This window comes from Triturus cristatus, chromosome 5_2 (assembly GCF_964204655.1).
Source record: "Triturus cristatus chromosome 5_2, aTriCri1.1, whole genome shotgun sequence".
Taxonomy (NCBI): Eukaryota; Metazoa; Chordata; class Amphibia; order Caudata; family Salamandridae; genus Triturus; species Triturus cristatus.
Window position 1 is genome coordinate 935,833,065 of NC_140588.1, and position 22,002 is coordinate 935,855,066.

The following is a 22,002-nucleotide window of genomic DNA, read 5'->3' on the forward strand; positions in this document are numbered from 1 at the left end:
CAGCAGAAAAGTTTCGAAGTGTGGAGTTTTGGAACTTAAAAATGTGCCTCTAAAATCAGCCGAACTATGAATTCCGATTTACTCACCTGTTATCAGCAGAGAACCCAGTGCTGCATCTTTTAGCCCAGCACTGACCCTGAAAAGTAATTTGAAGCGTACTTACCAGTAACTTGTATTTCCTTCCATAAGAATCCATTGTGTGGTTTTCAGCAGAAACGTTTCTAAGTGTCGATTTTTGGAACGTACAAAAATTCCTCTAAAATCAGCCGAACTACGAATTCCGATTGACTCACCTGTTATCAGGAGAGACCTCAGTGCTACATCTTTAAGCCCAGTACTGATCCTGAAAAGTAATTCTAACCGTACTTACCAATAACTTGAATTTCATTCCATAGGCTAACATTGTCTGGTTTCACTTGAAAATTCTTCTAAGTGTGGAGTTTTGGAACTTACAAATATTCCTCTAAAATCATCCGAACTACGAATTCCGATTTACTCACCTGTTATCAGGAGAGACCTCAGTGCTGCATCTATTAGCTCATTACTGATCCTGAAAAGTAATTCTAAGCATACTTACCAGTAACTTGTATTTCCATCTATAGGGATCCATTGTGTGGTTTTCAGCAGAAAAGTTTCTTAGTGTGGAGTTTTGGAACTTACAAATATTCCTCTAAAATCAGCCGAACTACGAATTCTGATTTACTCACCTGTTATCAGGAGAAAACCCAGTGCTGCATCTTTTAGCCCAGCACTGACCCTGAAAAATAATTCTAACCGTACTTACCAGTAACTTGAATTTCATTACATAGGCTAACATTGACTGGTTTCACTTGGAAATTCTTCTAAGTGTGGAGTTTTGGAACTTACAAATATTCCTCTAAAATCAGCCGAACTACGAATTCCAATTTACTCGCATGTTATCAGGAGAGAACTCAGTGCTGCATCTTTTAGCCCAGCACTGACCCTGAAAAGTAATTCTAAGCGTACTTACCAGTAACTTGTATTTCCTTCCGTAGTAATCCATTGTGTGGTTTTCAGCAGAAAAGTTTCTAAGTGTGGAGTTTTGGAACTTACAAATATTCCTCTCAAATCAGCTGAACTACGAATTCCGATTTACTCACCTGTTATCAGGACAGAACCCAGTACTGCATCTTTTAGCCCAGCACTGACCCTGAAAAGTAAATCTAAGCTTACTTACCAGTAACTTGTATTTCCTTCCATAGGAATCCATTGTGTGGTTTTCAGCAGAAAGGTTTCTAAGTGTGGAGTTTTGGAACTTACAAATATGCCTCTAAAATCAGCCGAACTACGAATTCCGATTTACTCACCTGTTATCAGGAGAGAGCCCAGTGTTGCATCTTATAACCCAGCACTGACCCTGAAAAGTATTTCTAAGTGTACTTACCAGTAACTTGCATTTCCTTCCATAAGAATCCATTGTGTGGTTTTCAGCAGAAAAGTTTCTATTTGTCTATTTGTGGAACGTACAAAAATTCCTCTGAAATCAGCCGAACTGCGAATTCCGATTTACTCACCTGTTATTAGGAGAGACCTCAGTGATGAATCTTTAAGGCCAGTACTGATCCTGAAAAGTAATTCTAACCGTACTTACCAGTAACTTGAATTTCCTTCCATAGGCTACCATTGACTGGTTTCACTTGGAAATTCTTCTAAGTGTGGTGTTTTGGAACTTTAAAATATTCCTCTAAAATCAGCTGAACTACGAATTCCGATTTACTCACATGTTATCAGGAGAGAACTCCGTGCTGCATCTTTTAGCCCAGCACTGACCCTGAAAAGTAATTCTAAGCGTACTTACCAGTAACTTGTATTTCCTTCCATAGTAATCCATTGTGTGGTTTTCAGCAGAAAAGTTTCTAAGTGTGGAGTTTTGGAACTTACAAATATTCCTCCAAAATCAGCCGAACTACAAATTCCGATTTACTCACCTGTTATCAAGAGAGAACCCAGTGCTGCATCTATTTAGCCCAGCACTGACCCTGAAAAGTAATTCGAAGTGTACTTACCAGTAACTTGTATTTCCTTCCATAGGAAACCATTGTGTGGTTTTCAGCAGAAAAATGTCTAAGTGTCAATTTTTGGAACTTACAAATATTCCTCTAAAATCAGCCGAACTACGCATTCCGATTTACTCACCTGTTATCAGGAGAGACCTCAGTGCTGCATCTATTAGCTCATTACTGATCCTGAAAAGTAATTATAAGAGTACTTACCAGTAACTTGTATTTCCTTCCATAGAAATCCATTGTGTGGTTTTCAGCAGAAAAGTTTGTGTCGATTTTTGGAACGTACAAAAATTCCGCTAAAATCACCCGAACTACGAATTCCGATTTACTCACCTGTAATCAGGAGAGACCTCAGTGCTGAATCTTCAAGGCCAGTACTGATCCTGAAAAGTAATTCTAACCGTACTTACCAGTAACTTGAATTTCCTTCCATAGGCTAACATTGACTGGTTTCACTTGGAAATTCTTCTAAGTGTGGAGTTTTTGAACTTTAAAATATTCCTCTAAAATCAGCTGAACTACGAATTCCGATTTACTCCCATGTTATCAGGAGAGAACTCAGTGCTGCATCTTTTACCCAGCACTGACCCTGAAAAGTAATTCGAAGCGTACTTACCAGTAACTTGTATTTCCTTCCATAAGAATCCATTGTGTGGTTTTCAGCAGAAAAGTTTCTAAGTGTGGAGTTTTGGAACTTACAAATATTCCTCCAAAATCAGCCGAACTACGAATTCCGATTTACTCACCTGTTATCAAGAGAGAACCCAGTGCTGCATCTTTTAGCCCAGCACTGACCCTGAAAAGTAATGCGAAGCGTACTTACCAGTAACTTGTATTTCCTTCCATAAGAATCCATTGTGTGGTTTTCAGTAGAAACGTTTCTAAGTGTTGATTTTTGGAACGTACAAAAATTCCTCTAAAATCAGCCAAACTACGAATTCCGATTTACTCACCTGTTATCAGGAGAGACCTCAGTGCTACATCTTTAAGCCCAGTACTGATCCTGAAAAGTAATTCTAACCGTTCTTACCAGTAACTGGAATTTCATTTCATAGGCTAACATTGACTGAAGTCACTTGGAAATTCTTCTAAGTGTGGAGTTTTGTAACTTTAAAATATTCCTCTAGGAGGAGCCTAGCGCGCAACCAAGATGGCCGCGTAGGTGCGAGGCTCCCGAGGACCTCCGCGACCTCCTGCATAAATCCTGACCATATCCTGTCCTAGACGAGGGGACTGTGTTCGTGAGACCGAGCTGAGGTGCCACCCATTTTCCGTTTCCAAATCGGACCTCGGACACCGGCGGGAGCATCGATTGAGGTTTGCGGCCTTCTCCACGCCGGCCCCCCGGATTGGAGTTGTGGGGCGATCCGGAGACAAAGTGAACAACAGCGGCGGGCGCGGCTGGGCGATTCGCGTACCCCGCACTTTCACTTTCGCTTTCGCGCCCTCCTTGCTGCCAAGCGAGGTAGGGTCGCGAGGCGGCGTGCGGTGGTGTGGCTTCATCGGTGTGCCCTGCCGGCCCGCCAGCTGTGATCCGCCCTTCGGAGCCGTGGTCGCCCTCCCCCGGGGCCCGTGAACTGGTTTGTCAGCCCCTTTCAAGGAGATTGGCACGATTTGGGGACTGGAGCCATGTCCACGAAACAAGATGGCGACCGGGCAAAGGTGAAATCGACCCGCCGTGGCGCAGCCCCTCAGTCTAACAGCATGGATCGCTACACCCTCCAGAAGGGCTCTCCAGAGGCGCCGCGTAGGTCCCCTGTTGGCCCGACTGATGCTCCTGCTCTGCCCGCGGATCTGACCCTCCGGGACGTCATGGGCGCTATCGCCGAGATGAAGGCCTCAGTTGACCAGCGCTTTGACACTCTGGCGCAAAAGATTGACTCGGTCCTCGTGGATGTGGGCCTGGTGAGGGCCGATCTGTCCAAGACGAATGACCGGGTCGACTCTTTGGCCCACACCACCTCGGGCCTCACAACGGACGTGGCGGCCCTCCAAAAGGAGGTGCGCCGACTGGGCCAGGCGAGCGCCCTGATGGATCGTCGACTGGAAGATTCCGAGGGTCGGGCCCGGAGGAACAATGTTCGCATTGTCGGGGTGCCGGAGGGACGTGAGGAGGAGGCGGCGGATCTGTTTGTGGAGGACCTGATCCTCACCCGCCTCCAGCCCCGGGGGCTGAGTAAACTCTTCGCAGTGGAACGTGCCCACAGGGTCCCCGGAGGGAGACCTAAGGTCGGAGCCCCTCCGAGGCCTCTCATTGCCCGGATCTTCAACTTTCGGGACAGAGACGCTATCCTGCAGACTTCTAGGCAACAAGGACCGGTCAGACTCGACAATATGGACGTCAACTTCTATCCTGATTTTACTCCGGCGGTCCAGAAGCAGAGACTGAGTTTTCTCGGAGTCAAACGTCGCCTACGGGGCCTGAACCTCAAGTATGCGATGCTTTTTCCAGCGAAGTTGAGGGTAGAGGTGGATGGCCGCACGCACTTTTTTGATCGTCCCGAGGCGGCCGGGGACTGGTTGGACACTTTGCCCGGGGATCGGGGCCGGGGGGGTGGGGGGGGCACGGTTGGTGGGGAGGGCTTGCCGGATCAGGACTGAGGGACTAATAGTAGGCCTTGCTCTGGACAACATTATTGTCATCATCGACTGATTGTGTAAGTTCCCCTCCCGTGGAGGTCGTACGGGGTCTCTTGGGGGCTTTCCCTCCTCCTCTGGGGGACTAGTTAGTGTTTTCATCTATGGGGCGACAGGCACACTGCACTTTGGGGGGGCTGTTCGGGCTCATGCAGGGGTGCAGGGAGGGGGGAGTTCTGTTGGGACGGGTGGGTTGGGGTGGGGTGTTGTTCGTTTTTACCGCAAGGCAAACCCTTTACTGTATTGGTGTTTTTGAGGTGCTCTCGGGGGGACGAATGATGGCTTTTATATGTGATGGGGGGTAGGGATTTGACTTTGTTGTCTTGGAACGTTAATGGACTGGGGGATAGGATTAAGCGAGGTGTGGTCCTGCAGTATCTGAAACGAATTTCGCCAGATGTGGTCTTTCTGCAGGAGACACACCTTATTGGTAATTCCTTTTGTGCCATGAATCGGCGTGGCTATCGTTTGGTGGCCCACTCGGGCTTCACGTCTGGCTCGCGGGGGGTGGGCATCATGGTTAAGAACTCGCTCCCGCTGGAAATAGATGAGGTGCGCCATGATGAGAGGGGACGCTACACTGCCTTGGTGGGGAGAATGGAGGGCAAAGTAGTTGTCTTTGTTTCAGTGTATGTCCCACCGGGGCTACAGTCCACCACTTTTGCGGACCTGGGGCGCCTCCTCCTTGACCTTCCGGGGGGGCTTCTGGTGGTTGGGGGGGATTTCAATGCGGTGGTTTCTGGGACTATGGATCGTCACCCCCCTAGGGACCTCCCCCGGGCGCAGGCGTGGCTGTCCGGCCTCTTAGATACATTGGGATTGGTGGACTGCTGGCGCTTAAAACATCCCACGCAGCTGCAATACACCTTCCATTCGGGTGCCCATGGTAGCCTCTCGCGGCTTGACCATATCCTTGTCCCTGCGGCCTATGCTGGGAGGGTGGGAGAGGTGCACCATCTGGCGCGGGGTATTTCAGATCACTCCCCGCTCCTGTTGCACTTTGGTGTCCTCCCGAGGGGGGAGGGCAGGGTAGCTCCAATCAATGCCTGGTACCTGCGCGACCCCACTATTCGTGCTGACCTGATTAAATCCTTGCAGCGGTATTTTGAGGAGAATGTGGGGTCTGTCCCTTCGGCTATCTCCCTCTGGGAGGCCTTCAAGACAGTTATTAGGGGGGAGGCCCTCTCCTTCATATCCCATGCCCGGAGGCGCGAGCAGGAGGAGGTGACCCGAGTGGAGGCCGATATTACTGAACTAGAGGGTGATTTGGGGAGTGGGGTGACGGATGCTGCACTGCATGTTCTACACCTTAAGCAAGCGGCCTATAGGGCCCTCGTCACGGAGGCAGCCAGGGGCCTCAGTAGAGAGCAACAGGGGCGACTGTATGATGTGGGTGATAAGGCTGGTAAATTGATTGCGTGGTTGGATAAAAAGGAGAGAGCGAGTCGTGTGGTTCCGCTGATTGAGAGGATGGATGGTGTACGTGTCACCGAGCCAGAAGACATTGTCTCTTGCTTCGCGGATTATTTCCGCGAGGTGTATTCCCCGGTTTCTCCCTGCTCGGAGGCGGATTCTCATGCCCTGCTTCGAGATATCGCGCTGCCCTCCCTTTCGGTGGAGGACAGGGAGTCGTTGGATGCTGCTCCCACCTCGGACGAAATTGCCCTCGCTATACGCTCGGTTGCATCTGGCAAGGCCATGGGCCCGAACGGCATCCCTATCGAGTTGTATAAGCTGCGACCGGACGTACTGGCACCCCACCTCCGCGCGATGTTCCTGGCGGCCCACTCGCGGGGCTCCCTCCCGCCGGACCAACGTCTGGCTACAATCGTGGTGATCCACAAGGAGGGGAAACCCCGAGACCGGGTTACCTCCTATCGGCCTATCTCGCTCTTGAATGCGGAGCCCAAAATCCTTGCCAAGGTGCTCGCCAACCGACTGGTCGGCGTGGTGGGCGATTTGGTCCACCAAGACCAGTCTGGCTTTATCCCCCATCGCAACACGGCCCTCAATCTGCGGCGCTTGCACGGGGTGCTCGCACGTGTTCCGTTTGTGCGGGAGCCGGCCATCTTGGCGTCCTTAGACGCCACCATGGCGTTTGACACGCTCGAATGGCCATACATTTGGGCGATGCTGGCGAAATTTGGATTTGGACCGGGATTCATCAGCTGGGTTAAATTGTTTTACTCGGGCCCGTTAGCACAGGTGGTAGTGAATGGGCGAGTCTCGGCCCCGTTCGCGCTGGGACGGGGCACGCGACAGGGTTGCCCCTTGTCGCCGCTCCTGTTTGCATTGGCCTTGGAACCCCTGGCGGAGTGGCTGCGGTGGCACCCTTCCATCCGTGGTCTCCGTTGGACCCCCGAGTATGAGGACCGCGTGTCCCTCTACGCTGACGATATCCTTTTGTACCTAGCCTCCCCGCGCAAATCACTGATTGTCCTGGTTGATGTCCTGCGCTCCTTTGGCCGTAACTCAGGCCTTGTCATCAACTGGGCTAAATCATGTGTCTATGTGCTTTCCGGGGAGGCTCGCGTCCTCCCGCGGGGATGTCCGATCCAGATTGCCTCGCAGGGGTTTCGGTACCTGGGTGTCTATATCACGCTGGACCCGGAGGCCCGCTACGAGCGAAACTTGCTCCCCCCCCTCCAGCGCCTGAAGGAGGACGTTGCGCGCTGGCGGCGCCTGCCGCTTTCGCCGCTCGACCGGGCGGCATTGTTTAAGATGATGTCGTTGCCGCGCTTCCTGTACGCTCTCCAGAACACTATGGACCTAGTCCCGGCGCGCTACTTCCGTGAGGTGGAGAGTTTACAGCGCCGCCTGTTCTGGGACGGGAGGCCGCGTATAGCCCTGGCGAAGTTGACGCTCCCGTGGTATGACGGGGGGATTGCCCTCCCGGACATTAAGCGGTATTACTGGGCCTCCCAGCTAGCTGCAATTAATCACGGCCTCTATGGGCCCGCCTTGAACCCGGCATTTGAAATGGACAAGATGCTCCTGCCCGGTGGCGACTACAATCGAGCGCTCTACTCTGGCGCGCCGGATCCCCGCTTGACGGGGCCCACGCGTGTCATGGTGCGGGTGTGGCACGCGGCCAATGCAGCTATGGGGTGGAAGGACCGTTTGACCCGGGCGTCGCCGTTGTATGCGCCTCAGCGGTTGGGCTCCCTGTGGACCTCGAAGGGTTTCGAGAAGTGGGACACGATTGGCATCAGTAAAGTGGGGGACCTCTGGACGAGAGGGGGATTTAAAACATTCGAGACGCTGCAGACGGAGTATCAGCTGCAGGGCAGTGAATACTTTCGGTACTTGCAGGTCCGTCATGCGCTGGGCTCCGTCTTCCCAGACGTCGCCTCCATCCCGGAGTCTTCCCCCCTGGAGGATAGAGTGCTGGATGGCCACGTTCCGGATAGCACGATCTCCCTCATTTACAAAAAATTGATTAATGACCGATCGGGCCTGCTGACCGGCCTCCGTGAGGCTTGGGTTGCCGACGGGCTGGAGTTGGACGACGAAGACTGGATTTCCGCGGTGGCCTCTCCGAAGGAGGTGGCCATACCGGCTCGCCTTCGCTTCGTCCAGCTTAAGATACTCCACCGGGTTTACGTGACGGGGCCAAGGCTTCTGCGTATGGGTTATGCCGAGGATGGGTTGTGTAAGCGTGGGTGTGGTGCTTTGGCGACTTTTTTGCATATTTTGTGGGAATGCCCGAAGGTCGAGCGATTCTGGCGTGGTGTGCACGAGGTCCTGCGTCTGGTTACGCATGTCGCGCTGTTGCCTGAAGCGAGGAGATGCTTGCTGAATGTGTGGGAACCAACTGATTACTCGGTTCCGCAGACGCGATGGGTGACTCTGGGATATATGATTGCTAAGTGTGACATCGCTCAACTGTGGGGATCCCAGCGGCCCCCGGCGGTGTCGGCCTGGAAAGAACATATGGATTGGTGCATGTTCCGAGAAAAGGTGGTGTATGTGGCGAGGGGAAAGCCTGGGGCGTGGGTGAAAATATGGGGCCCCTGGAACGCCTACCGCGGGGGTATCTGCGCGCCACCACTGCTGCCTGCTGCCTCACCGGCTCCGTCCCCCTAGTTGACCCCCTCCCCCAGCCCCGGGCACAGAGTTCCCCCAGTCCTGGACTTGTTTCCCTTCCCCCTCTTTAGACTCCTGTGTATGGTTGGGGTCCCTCACTTGAGGAGCACGTGTGGTTACCTTCGACTGCGGGTTGCCTTGCGGGTGTGGTTTTTCTATGTTGTTGTGTTTGTATAAAATGAAACCGTATTGTGGGCTTAGAGTCATGTGGCCCACGTTGTTGATGCCTCCTGCTTTACTTCTTTGCAACGCCAAGTGCCCTTTTGTAAGTTTGTCAGATGCTCCTGTCACTCTAGCGGCCGGCCGGAAGGTTGTAGGCCCATACTTGTATATACTTGAGATTGCAATAAACGGTTTCAACCGAAAAAAAAAAAAAAAAAAATATTCCTCTAAAATCAGCTGAACTACGAATTCCGATTTACTCCCATGTTATCAGGAGAGAACTCCATGCTGCATCTTTTACCCAGCACTGACCCTGAAAAGTAATTCGAAGCGTACTTACCAGTAACTTGTATTTCCTTCCATAAGAATCCATTGTGTGCTTTTCAGCAGAAAAGTTTCTAAGTGTGGAGTTTTGGAACTTACAAATATTCCTCCAAAATCAGCCGAACTACGAATTCCGATTTACTCACCTGTTATCAAGAGAGAACCCAGTGCTGCATCTTTTAGCCCAGCACTGACCCTGAAAAGTAATTCGAAGCGTACTTACCAGTAACTTGTATTTCCTTCCATAAGAATCCATTGTGTGGTTTTCAGTAGAAACGTTTCTAAGTGTTGATTTTTGGAACGTACAAAAATTCCTCTAAAATCAGCCAAACTACGAATTCCGATTTACTCACCTGTTATCAGGAGAGACCTCAGTGCTACATCTTTAAGCCCAGTACTGATCCTGAAAAGTAATTCTAACCGTACTTACCAGTAACTGGAATTTCATTCCATAGGCTAACATTGACTGAATTCACTTGGAAATTCTTCTAAGTGTGGAGTTTTGTAACTTTAAAATATTCCTCTAAAATCAGCTGAACTACGAATTCCGATTTACTCCCATGTTATCAGGAGAGAACTCAGTGCTGCATCTTTTAACCCAGCACTGACCCTGAAAAGTAATTCTAAGCGTACTTACCAGTAATTTGTATTTCCTTCCATAGTAATCCATTGTGTGGTTTTAGCAGAAAAGTTTCTAAGTGTGGAGTTTTGGAACTTACAAATATTACTCTCAAAACAGCTGAACTACGAATTCCGATTTACTCCCATGTTATCAGGAGAGAACTCAGTGCTGCATCTTTTACCCAGCACTGACCCTGAAAAGTAATTCGAAGCGTACTTACCAGTAACTTGTATTTCCTTCCATAAGAATCCATTGTGTGGTTTTCAGCAGAAAAGTTTCTAAGTGTGGAGTTTTGGAACTTACAAATATTCCTCCAAAATCAGCCGAAATACGAATTCCGATTTACTCACCTGTTATCAAGAGAGAACCCAGTGCTGCATCTTTTAGCCCAGCACTGACCCTGAAAAGTAATGCGAAGCGTACTTACCAGTAACTTGTATTTCCTTCCATAAGAATCCATTGTGTGGTTTTCAGTAGAAACGTTTCTAAGTGTTGATTTTTGGAACGTACAAAAATTCCTCTAAAATCAGCCAAACTACGAATTCCGATTTACTCACCTGTTATCAGGAGAGACCTCAGTGCTACATCTTTAAGCCCAGTACTGATCCTGAAAAGTAATTCTAACCGTACTTACCAGTAACTGGAATTTCATTCCATAGGCTAACATTGACTGAATTCACTTGGAAATTCTTCTAAGTGTGGAGGTTTGTAACTTTAAAATATTCCTCTAAAATCAGCTGAACTACGAATTCCGATTTACTCCCATGTTATCAGGAGAGAACTCAGTGCTGCATCTTTTACCCAGCACTGACCCTGAAAAGTAATTCGAAGCGTACTTACCAGTAACTTGTATTTCCTTCCATAAGAATCCATTGTGTGGTTTTCAGCAGAAAAGTTTCTAAGTGTGGAGTTTTGGAACTTACAAATATTCCTCCAAAATCAGCCGAACTACGAATTCCGATTTACTCACCTGTTATCAAGAGAGAACCCAGTGCTGCATCTTTTAGCCCAGCACTGACCCTGAAAAGTAATTCGAAGCGTACTTACCAGTAACTTGTATTTCCTTCCATAAGAATCCATTGTGTGGTTTTCAGTAGAAACGTTTCTAAGTGTTGATTTTTGGAACGTACAAAAATTCCTCTAAAATCAGCCAAACTACGAATTCCGATTTACTCACCTGTTATCAGGAGAGACCTCAGTGCTACATCTTTAAGCCCAGTACTGATCCTGAAAAGTAATTCTAACCGTACTTACCAGTAACTGGAATTTCATTCCATAGGCTAACATTGACTGAATTCACTTGGAAATTCTTCTAAGTGTGGAGTTTTGTAACTTTAAAATATTCCTCTAAAATCAGCTGAACTACGAATTCCGATTTACTCCCATGTTATCAGGAGAGAACTCAGTGCTGCATATTTTAACCCAGCACTGACCCTGAAAAGTAATTCTAAGCGTACTTACCAGTAATTTGTATTTCCTTCCATAGTAATCCATTGTGTGGTTTTAGCAGAAAAGTTTCTAAGTGTGGAGTTTTGGAACTTACAAATATTCCTCTCAAAACAGCCGAACTACGAATTATGATTTACTCACCTGTTATCAGGACAGAACCCAGTGCTGCATCTTTTAGCCCAGCACTGACCCTGAAATGTAAATCTAAGCGTACTTACCAGTAACTTGTATTTCCTTCCATAAGAATCCATTTGGTTGTTTTTCAGCAGAAAATGTTTCTAAGTGCGGAGTTTTGGAACTTACAAATATTCCTCTAAAATCAGCCAAACTACGAATTCCGATTTACTCATCTGTTATCAGGAGAGAACCCAGTGCTGCATTTTTAGCCCAGCACTGACCTTGAAAAGTAATTCTAAGCATACTTACCAGTAACTTGTATTTCCTTCCATAGGAATCCATTTGGTTGTTTTTCAGCAGAAAATGTTTCTAAGTGCGGAGTTTTGGAACTTACAAATATTCCTCTAAAATCAGCCGAACTACGAATTCCAATTTACTCGCATGTTATCAGGAGAGAACTCAGTGCTGCATCTTTTAGCCCAGCACTGACCCTGAAAAGTAATTCTAAGCGTACTTACCAGTAACTTGTATTTCCTTCCGTAGTAATCCATTGTGTGGTTTTCAGCAGAAAAGTTTCTATTTGTCTATTTGTGGAACGTACAAAAATTCCTCTGAAATCAGCCGAACTACGAATTCCGATTTACTCACCTGTTATTAGGAGAGACCTCAGTGATGAATCTTTAAGGCCAGTACTAATCCTGAAAAGTAATTCTAACCGTACTTACCGGTAACTTGAATTTCCTTCCATAGGCTACCATTGACTGGTTTCACTTGGAAATTCTTCTAAGTGTGGTGTTTTGGAACTTTAAAATATTCCTCTAAAATCAGCTGAACTACGAATTCCGATTTACTCACATGTTATCAGGAGAGAACTCCGTGCTGCATCTTTTAGCCCAGCACTGACCCTGAAAAGTAATTCTAAGCGTACTTACCAGTAACTTGTATTTCCTTCCATAGTAATCCATTGTGTGGTTTTCAGCAGAAAAGTTTCTAAGTGTGGAGTTTTGGAACTTACAAATATTCCTCCAAAATCAGCCGAACTACGAATTCCGATTTACTCACCTGTTATCAAGAGAGAACCCAGTGCTGCATCTATTTAGCCCAGCACTGACCCTGAAAAGTAATTCGAAGTGTACTTACCAGTAACTTGTATTTCCTTCCATAGGAAACCATTGTGTGGTTTTCAGCAGAAAAATGTCTAAGTGTCAATTTTTGGAACGTACAAAAATTCCTCTAAAATCAGCCGAACTACGAATTCCGATTTACTCACCTGTTATCAGGAGAGACCTCAGTGCTGCATGTTTAAGCCCAGTACTGATCCTGAAAAGTAATTCTATCCGTACTTACCAGTAACTTGAATTTCATTCCATAGGCTAACATTGACTGGTTTCACTTGAAAATTCTTCTAAGTGTGGAGTTTTGGAAATTACAAATATTCCTCTAAAATCAGCCGAACTACGAATTCCAATTTACTCGCATGTTATCAGGAGAGAACTCAGTGCTGCATCTTTTAGCCCAGCACTGACCCTGAAAAGTAAATCTAAGCGTACTTACCAGTAACTTGTATTTCCTTCCATAGGAATCCATTGTGTGGTTTTCAGCAGAAAAGTTTCTAAGTGTGGAAATTTGGAACTTATAAATATGCCTCTAAAATCAGCCGAACTACGAATTCTGATGTACTCACCTCTTATCAGGAGAGAACCCGGTGTTGCATGTTTTAGCCCAGCACTGACCCTGAAAAGTAATTCTAAGTGTACTTACCAGTAACTTATATTTCCTTCCATAAGAATCCTTTGTGTGGTTTTCAGCCGAAAAGTTTCTAAGTGTGGATTTTTGGAACGTACAAAAATTCCTCTGAAATCAGACGAACTACGAATTACGATTCACTCACTTGTTATCAGGAGAGACCTCAGTGATGAATCTTTAAGGCCAGTACTGATCCTGAAAAGTAATTCTATCCGTACTTACCAGTAACTTGAATTTCATTCCATAGGCTAACATTGACTGGTTTCACTTGAAAATTCTTCTAAGTGTGGAGTTTTGGAACTTACAAATATTCCTCTAAAATCAGCCGAACTACGAATTCCGATTTACTCACATGATATCAGGAGAGAACTCAGTGCTGCATCTTTTAGCCCAGCACTGACCCTGAAAAGTAATTCTAAGCGTACTTACCAGTAACTTATATTTCCTTCCATAGTAATCCATTGTGTGGTTTTCAGCAGAAAAGTTTCTAAGTGTGGAGTTTTGGAACTTACAAATATTCCTCTAAAATCGGCCGAACTACGAATTCCGATTTACTCACCTGTTATCAGGAGAGAACCCAGTGCTGCATCTTTTAGCCCTGCACTGACCCTGAAAAGTAATTCCAAGCGTACTTACCAGTAACTTGTATTTCCTTCCATAGGAATCCATTGTGTGGTTTTCAGCAGAAAAGTTTCGAAGTGTGGAGTTTTGGAAGTTAAAAATGTGCCTCTAAAATCAGCCGAACTATGAATTCCGATTTACTCACCTGTTATCAGCAGAGAACCCAGTGTTGCATCTTTTAGCCCAGCACTGACCCTGAAAAGTACTTTGAAGCGTACTTACCAGTAACTTGTATTTCCTTCGATAGGAAGCCATTGTGTGGTTTTCAGCAGAAAGGTTTCTAAGTGTGGAGTTTTGGAACTTACAAATATTCCTCTAAAATCAGCCGAACTACGAATTCCGATTTACTCACCTGTTATCAAGAGAGAACCCAGTGCTGCATCTATTTAGCCCAGCACTGACCCTGAAAAGTAATTCGAAGCGTACTTACCAGTAACTTGTATTTCCTTCCATAGGAAACCATTGTGTGGTTTTCAGCAGAAAAATATCTAAGTGTCAATTTATGGAACGTACAAAAATTCCTCTAAAATCAGCCGAACTACGAATTCCGATTTTCTCACCTGTTATCAGGAGAGACCTCAGTGCTGCATGTTTAAGCCCAGTACTGATCCTGAAAAGTAATTCTAACCGTACTTACCAGTAACTGGAATTTCATTCCATAGGCTAACATTGACTGAATTCACTTGGAAATTCTTCTAAGTGTGGAGTTTTGTAACTTTAAAATATTCCTCTAAAATCAGCTGAACTACGAATTCCGATTTACTCCCATGTTATCAGGAGAGAACTCAGTGCTGCATCTTTTAACCCAGCACTGACCCTGAAAAGTAATTCTAAGCGTACTTACCAGTAATTTGTATTTCCTTCCATAGTAATCCATTGTGTGGTTTTAGCAGAAAAGTTTCTAAGTGTGGAGTTTTGGAACTTACAAATATTCCTCTCAAAACAGCCGAACTACGAATTACGATTTACTCACCTGTTATCAGGACAGAACCCAGTGCTGCATCTTTTAGCCCAGCACTGACCCTGAAAAGTAAATCTAAGCGTACTTACCAGTAACTTGTATTTCCTTCCATAAGAATCCATTTGGTTGTTTTTCAGCAGAAAATGTTTCTAAGTGTGGAGTTTTGGAACTTACAAATATTCCTCTAAAATCAGCCAAACTACGAATTCCGATTTACTCATCTGTTATCAGGAGAGAACCCAGTGCTGCACTTTTAGCCCAGCACTGACCTTGAAAAGTAATTCTAAGCATACTTACCAGTAACTTGTATTTCCTTCCATAGGAATCCATTGTGTGGTTTTCAGCAGAAAAGTTTCCAAGTGTGGAGTTTTGGAACTTTAAAATATTCCTCTAAAATCAGCCGATGTACGAATTCCGATTTACTCCCATGTTATCATGAGAGAACTCAGTGCTGCATCTTTTAGCCCAGCACTGACCCTGAAAAGTAATTCTAAGTGTACTTACCAGTAACTTGTATTTCCTTCCATCGAAATCCATTGTGTGGTTTTCAGCAGAAAAGTTTCTAAGTGTGGAGTTTTGGAACTTACAAATATTCCTCTAAAATCAGCCAAACTACGAATTCCGATTTACTCACCTGTTATCAGGAGAGAACCCAGTGCTGCACTTTTAGCCCACAACTGACCCTGAAAAGTAATTCAAAGCGTACTTACCAGTAACTTGTACTTCCTTCCATAGGAAACCATTGTGTGGTTTTGAGCAGAAAAGTATTTAAGTGTCGATTTTTGGAACGTACAAAAATTCCTCTCAAATCAGCCGAACTACGAATTCCGATTTACTCACCTGTTATCAGGAGAGACCTCAGTGCTGCATGTTTAAGCCTAGTACTGATCCTGAAAAGTAATTCTAATCGTACTTACCAGTAACTTGAATTTCATTCTTAGGATAACATTGCCTGGTTTCACTTGGAAATTCTTCTAAGTGTGGTGTTTTGGAACTTTAAAATAATCCTCTAAAATCAGCTGAACTACGAATTCCGATTTACTCACATGTTATCAGGAGAGAACCCAGTGCTGCATCTTTTAGCCCAGCACTGACCCTGAAAAGTAATTCTAAGCGTACTTACCAGTAATTTGTATATCCTTCCATAGTAATCCATTGTGTGGTTTTAGCAGAAAAGTTTCTAAGTGTGGAGTTTTGGAACTTACAAATATTCCTCTCAAATCAGCCGAACTACGAATTACGATTTACTCACCTCTTATCAGGACAGAACCCAGTGCTGCATCTTTTAGCCCAGCACTGACCCTGAAAAGTAAATCTAAGCGTACTTACCAGTAACTTGTATTTCCTTCCATAGGAATCCATTGTGTGGTTTTCAGCAGAAAAGTTTCTAAGTGTGGAGTTTTGGAACTTACAAATATGCCTCTAAAATCAGCCGAACTACGAATTCTGATGTACTCACCTGTTATCAGGAGAGAACCCAGTGTTGCATCTTTTAGCCCAGCACTGACCCTGAAAAGTAATTCTAAGTGTACTTACCAGTAACTTATATTTCCTTCCATAAGAATCCATTGTGTGGTTGTCAGCAGAAGAGTTTCTAAGTGTCTATTTGTGGAACGTACAAAAATTCCTCTGAAATCAGCCGAACTACGAATTCCGATTCACTCACTTGTTATCAGGAGAGACCTCAGTGATGAATCTTTAAGGCCAGTACTGATCCTGAAAAGTAATTCTATCCGTACTTACCAGTAACTTGAATTTCATTCCATAGGCTAACATTGACTGGTTTCACTTGGAAATTCTTCTAAGTGTGGAGTTTTGGAACTTACAAATATTCCTCTAAAATCAGCCGAACTACGAATTCCAATTTACTCGCATGTTATCAGGAGAGAACTCAGTGCTGCATCTTTTAGCCCAGCACTGACCCTGAAAAGTAATTCTAAGCATACTTACCAGTAACTTGTATTGCCTTCCGTAGGAATCCATTGTGTGGTTTTCAGCAGAAAAGTTTCTAAGTGTGGAGTTTTGGAACTTAAAAATGTGCCTCTAAAATCAGCCGAACTATGAATTCCGATTTACTCACCTGTTATCAGCAGAGAACCCAGTGTTGCATCTTTTAGCCCAGCACTGACCCTGAAAAGTAATTCGAAGCGTACTTACCAGTAACTTGTATTTCCTTCCATAGGAAGCCATTGTGTGGTTTTCAGCAGAAAAGTATCTAAGTGTCGATTTTTGGAACGTACAAAAATTCCTCTAAAATCAGCCGAACTACAAATTACGATTTACTCACCTGTTATCAGGAGAGACCTCAGTGCTGCATGTTTAAGCCCAGTACTGATCCTGAAAAGTAATTCTATCCGTACCTACCAGTAACTTGAATTTCATTCCACAGGATAACATTGACTGGTTTCACTTGGAAATTCTTCTAAGTGTGGAGATTTGGAACTTACAAATATTCCTCTAAAATCAGCCGAACTACGAATTCCGATTTACTCACCTGTTATCAGGAGAGACCTCAGTGCTGCATCTATTAGCTCATTACTGATCCTGAAAAGTAATTCTAAGCGTACTTACCAGTAACTTGTATTTCCTTCCATAGGAAGCCATTGTGTGGTTTTCAGCAGAAAAGTATCTAAGTGTCGATTTTTGGAATGTACAAAAATTCCTCTAAAATCAGCCAAACTACGAATTCCGATTTACTCACCTGTTATCAGGAGAGACCTCAGTGCTACATCTTTAAGCCCAGTACTGATCCTGAAAAGTAATTCTAACCGTACTTACCAGTAACTGGAATTTCATTCCATAGGCTAACATTGACTGAATTCACTTGGAAATTCTTCTAAGTGTGGAGTTTTGTAACTTTAAAATATTCCTCTAAAATCAGCTGAACTACGAATTCCGATTTACTCCCATGTTATCAGGAGAGAACTCAGTGCTGCATCTTTTAACCCAGCACTGACCCTGAAAAGTAATTCTAAGCGTACTTACCAGTAATTTGTATTTCCTTCCATAGTAATCCATTGTGTGGTTTTAGCAGAAAAGTTTCTAAGTGTGGAGTTTTGGAACTTACAAATATTCCTCTCAAAACAGCCGAACTACGAATTACGATTCACTCACCTGTTATCAGGACAGAACCCAGTGCTGCATCTTTTAGCCCAGCACTGACCCTGAAAAGTAAATCTAAGCGTACTTACCAGTAACTTGTATTTCCTTCCATAAGAATCCATTTGGTTGTTTTTCAGCAGAAAATGTTTCTAAGTGTGGAGTTTTGGAACTTACAAATATTCCTCTAAAATCAGCCAAACTACGAATTTCGATTTACTCATCTGTTATCAGGAGAGAACCCAGTGCTGCACTTTTAGCCCAGCACTGACCTTGAAAAGTAATTCTAAGCATACTTACCAGTAACTTGTATTTCCTTCCATAGGAATCCATTGTGTGGTTTTCAGCAGAAAAGTTTCCAAGTGTGGAGTTTTGGAACTTTAAAATATTCCTCTAAAATCAGCCGATGTACGAATTCCGATTTACTCCCATGTTATCATGAGAGAACTCAGTGCTGCATCTTTTAGCCCAGCACTGACCCTGAAAAGTAATTCTAAGTGTACTTACCAGTAACTTGTATTTCCTTCCATAGAAATCCATTGTGTGGTTTTCAGCAGAAAAGTATCTAAGTGTGGAGTTTTGGAACTTACAAATATTCCTCTAAAATCAGCCAAACTACGAATTCCGATTTACTCACCTGTTATCAGGAGAGAACCCAGTGCTGCACTTTTAGCCCACCACTGACCCTGAAAAGTAATTCAAAGCGTACTTACCAGTAACTTGTACTTCCTTCCATAGGAAACCATTGTGTGGTTTTGAGCAGAAAAGTATTTAAGTGTCGATTTTTGGAACGTACAAAAATTCCTCTCAAATCAGCCGAACTACGAATTCCGATTTACTCACCTGTTATCAGGAGAGACCTCAGTGCTGCATGTTTAAGCCTAGTACTGATCCTGAAAAGTAATTCTAATCGTACTTACCAGTAACTTGAATTTCATTCTTAGGATAACATTGACTGGTTTCACTTGGAAATTCTTCTAAGTGTGGTGTTTTGGAACTTTAAAATAATCCTCTAAAATCAGCTGAACTACGAATTCCGATTTACTCACATGTTATCAGGAGAGAACCCAGTGCTGCATCTTTTAGCCCAGCACTGACCCTGAAAAGTAATTCTAAGCGTACTTACCAGTAATTTGTATATCCTTCCATAGTAATCCATTGTATGGTTTTAGCAGAAAAGTTTCTAAGTGTGGAGTTTTGGAACTTACAAATATTCCTCTCAAATCAGCCGAACTACGAATTACGATTCACTCACCTGTTATCAGGACAGAACCCAGTGCTGCATCTTTTAGCCCAGCACTGACCCTGAAAAGTAAATCTAAGCGTACTTACCAGTAACTTGTATTTCCTTCCATAAGAATCCATTTGGTTGTTTTTCAGCAGAAAATGTTTCTAAGTGTGGAGTTTTGGAACTTACAAATATTCCTCTAAAATCAGCCAAACTACGAATTTCGATTTACTCATCTGTTATCAGGAGAGAACCCAGTGCTGCACTTTTAGCCCAGCACTGACCTTGAAAAGTAATTCTAAGCATACTTACCAGTAACTTGTATTTCCTTCCATAGGAATCCATTGTGTGGTTTTCAGCAGAAAAGTTTCCAAGTGTGGAGTTTTGGAACTTTAAAATATTCCTCTAAAATCAGCCGATGTACGAATTCCGATTTACTCCCATGTTATCATGAGAGAACTCAGTGCTGCATCTTTTAGCCCAGCACTGACCCTGAAAAGTAATTCTAAGTGTACTTACCAGTAACTTGTATTTCCTTCCATAGAAATCCATTGTGTGGTTTTCAGCAGAAAAGTATCTAAGTGTGGAGTTTTGGAACTTACAAATATTCCTCTAAAATCAGCCAAACTACGAATTCCGATTTACTCACCTGTTATCAGGAGAGAACCCAGTGCTGCACTTTTAGCCCACCACTGACCCTGAAAAGTAATTCAAAGCGTACTTACCAGTAACTTGTACTTCCTTCCATAGGAAACCATTGTGTGGTTTTGAGCAGAAAAGTATTTAAGTGTCGATTTTTGGAACGTACAAAAATTCCTCTCAAATCAGCCGAACTACGAATTCCGATTTACTCACCTGTTATCAGGAGAGACCTCAGTGCTGCATGTTTAAGCCTAGTACTGATCCTGAAAAGTAATTCTAATCGTACTTACCAGTAACTTGAATTTCATTCTTAGGATAACATTGACTGGTTTCACTTGGAAATTCTTCTAAGTGTGGTGTTTTGGAACTTTAAAATAATCCTCTAAAATCAGCTGAACTACGAATTCCGATTTACTCACATGTTATCAGGAGAGAACCCAGTGCTGCATCTTTTAGCCCAGCACTGACCCTGAAAAGTAATTCTAAGCGTACTTACCAGTAATTTGTATATCCTTCCATAGTAATCCATTGTGTGGTTTTAGCAGAAAAGTTTCTAAGTGTGGAGTTTTGGAACTTACAAATATTCCTCTCAAATTAGCCGAACTACGAATTACGATTTACTCACCTGTTATCAGGACAGAACCCAGTGCTGCATCTTTTAGCCCAGCACTGACCCTGAAAAGTAAATCTAAGCGTACTTACCAGTAACTTGTATTTCCTTCCATAGGAATCCATTGTGTGGTTTTCAGCAGAAAAGTTTCTAAGTGTGGAGTTTTGGAACTTACAAATATGCCTCTAAAATCAGCCGAACTACGAATTCTGATGTACTCACCTGTTATCAGGAGAGAACCCAGTGTTGCATCTTTTAGCCCAGCACTGACCCTGAAAAGTAATTCTAAGTGTACTTACCAGTAACTTATATTTCCTTCCATAAGAATCCATTGTGTGGTTGTCAGCAGAAGAGTTTCTAAGTGTCTATTTGTGGAACGTACAAAAATTCCTCTGAAATCAGCCGAACTACGAATTCCGATTCACTCACTTGTTATCAGGAGAGACCTCAGTGATGAATCTTTAAGGCCAGTACTGATCCTGAAAAGTAATTCTATCCGTACTTACCAGTAACTTGAATTTCATTCCATAGGATAACATTGACTGAATTCACTTGGAAATTCTTCTAAGTGTGGAGTTTTGGAACTTACAAATATTCCTCTAAAATCAGCCGAACTACGAATTCCGATTTACTCACATGGTATCAGGAGAGAACTCAGTGCTGCATCTTTTAGCCCAGCACTGACCCTGAAAAGTAATTCTAAGCGTACTTAGCAGTAACTTGTATTTCCTTCCATAGTAATCCATTGTGTGGTTTTAGCAGAAAAGTTTCTAAGTGTGGAGTTTTGGAACTTACAAATATTCCTCTCAAAACAGCCGAACTACGAATTACGATTTACTCACCTGTTATCAGGACAGAACCCAGTGCTGCATCTTTTAGCCCAGCACTGACCCTGAAAAGTAAATCTAAGCGTACTTACCAGTAACTTGTATTTCCTTCCATAAGAATCTATTTGGTTGTTTTTCAGCAGAAAATGTTTCTAAGTGTGGAGTTTTGGAACTTACAAATATTCCTCTAAAATCAGCCAAACTACGAATTCCGATTTACTCATCTGTTATCAGGAGAGAACCCAGTGCTGCACTTTTAGCCCAGCACTGACCTTGAAAAGTAATTCTAAGCATACTTACCAGTAACTTGTATTTCCTTCCATAGGAATCCATTGTGTGGTTTTCAGCAGAAAAGTTTCCAAGTGTGGAGTTTTGGAACTTTAAAATATTCCTCTAAAATCAGCCGATGTACGAATTCCGATTTACTCCCATGTTATCATGAGAGAACTCAGTGCTGCATCTTTTAGCCCAACACTGACCCTGAAAAGTAATTCTAAGTGTACTTACCAGTAACTTGTATTTCCTTCCATAGAAATCCATTGTGTGGTTTTCAGCAGAAAAGTTTCTAAGTGTGGAGTTTTGGAACTTACAAATATTCCTCTAAAATCAGCCAAACTACGAATTCCGATTTACTCACCTGTTATCAGGAGAGAACCCAGTGCTGCACTTTTAGCCCACCACTGACCCTGAAATGTAATTCAAAGCGTACTTACCAGTAACTTGTACTTCCTTCCATAGGAAACCATTGTGTGGTTTTGAGCAGAAAAGTATTTAAGTGTCGATTTTTGGAACGTACAAAAATTCCTCTCAAATCAGCCGAACTACGAATTCCGATTTACTCACC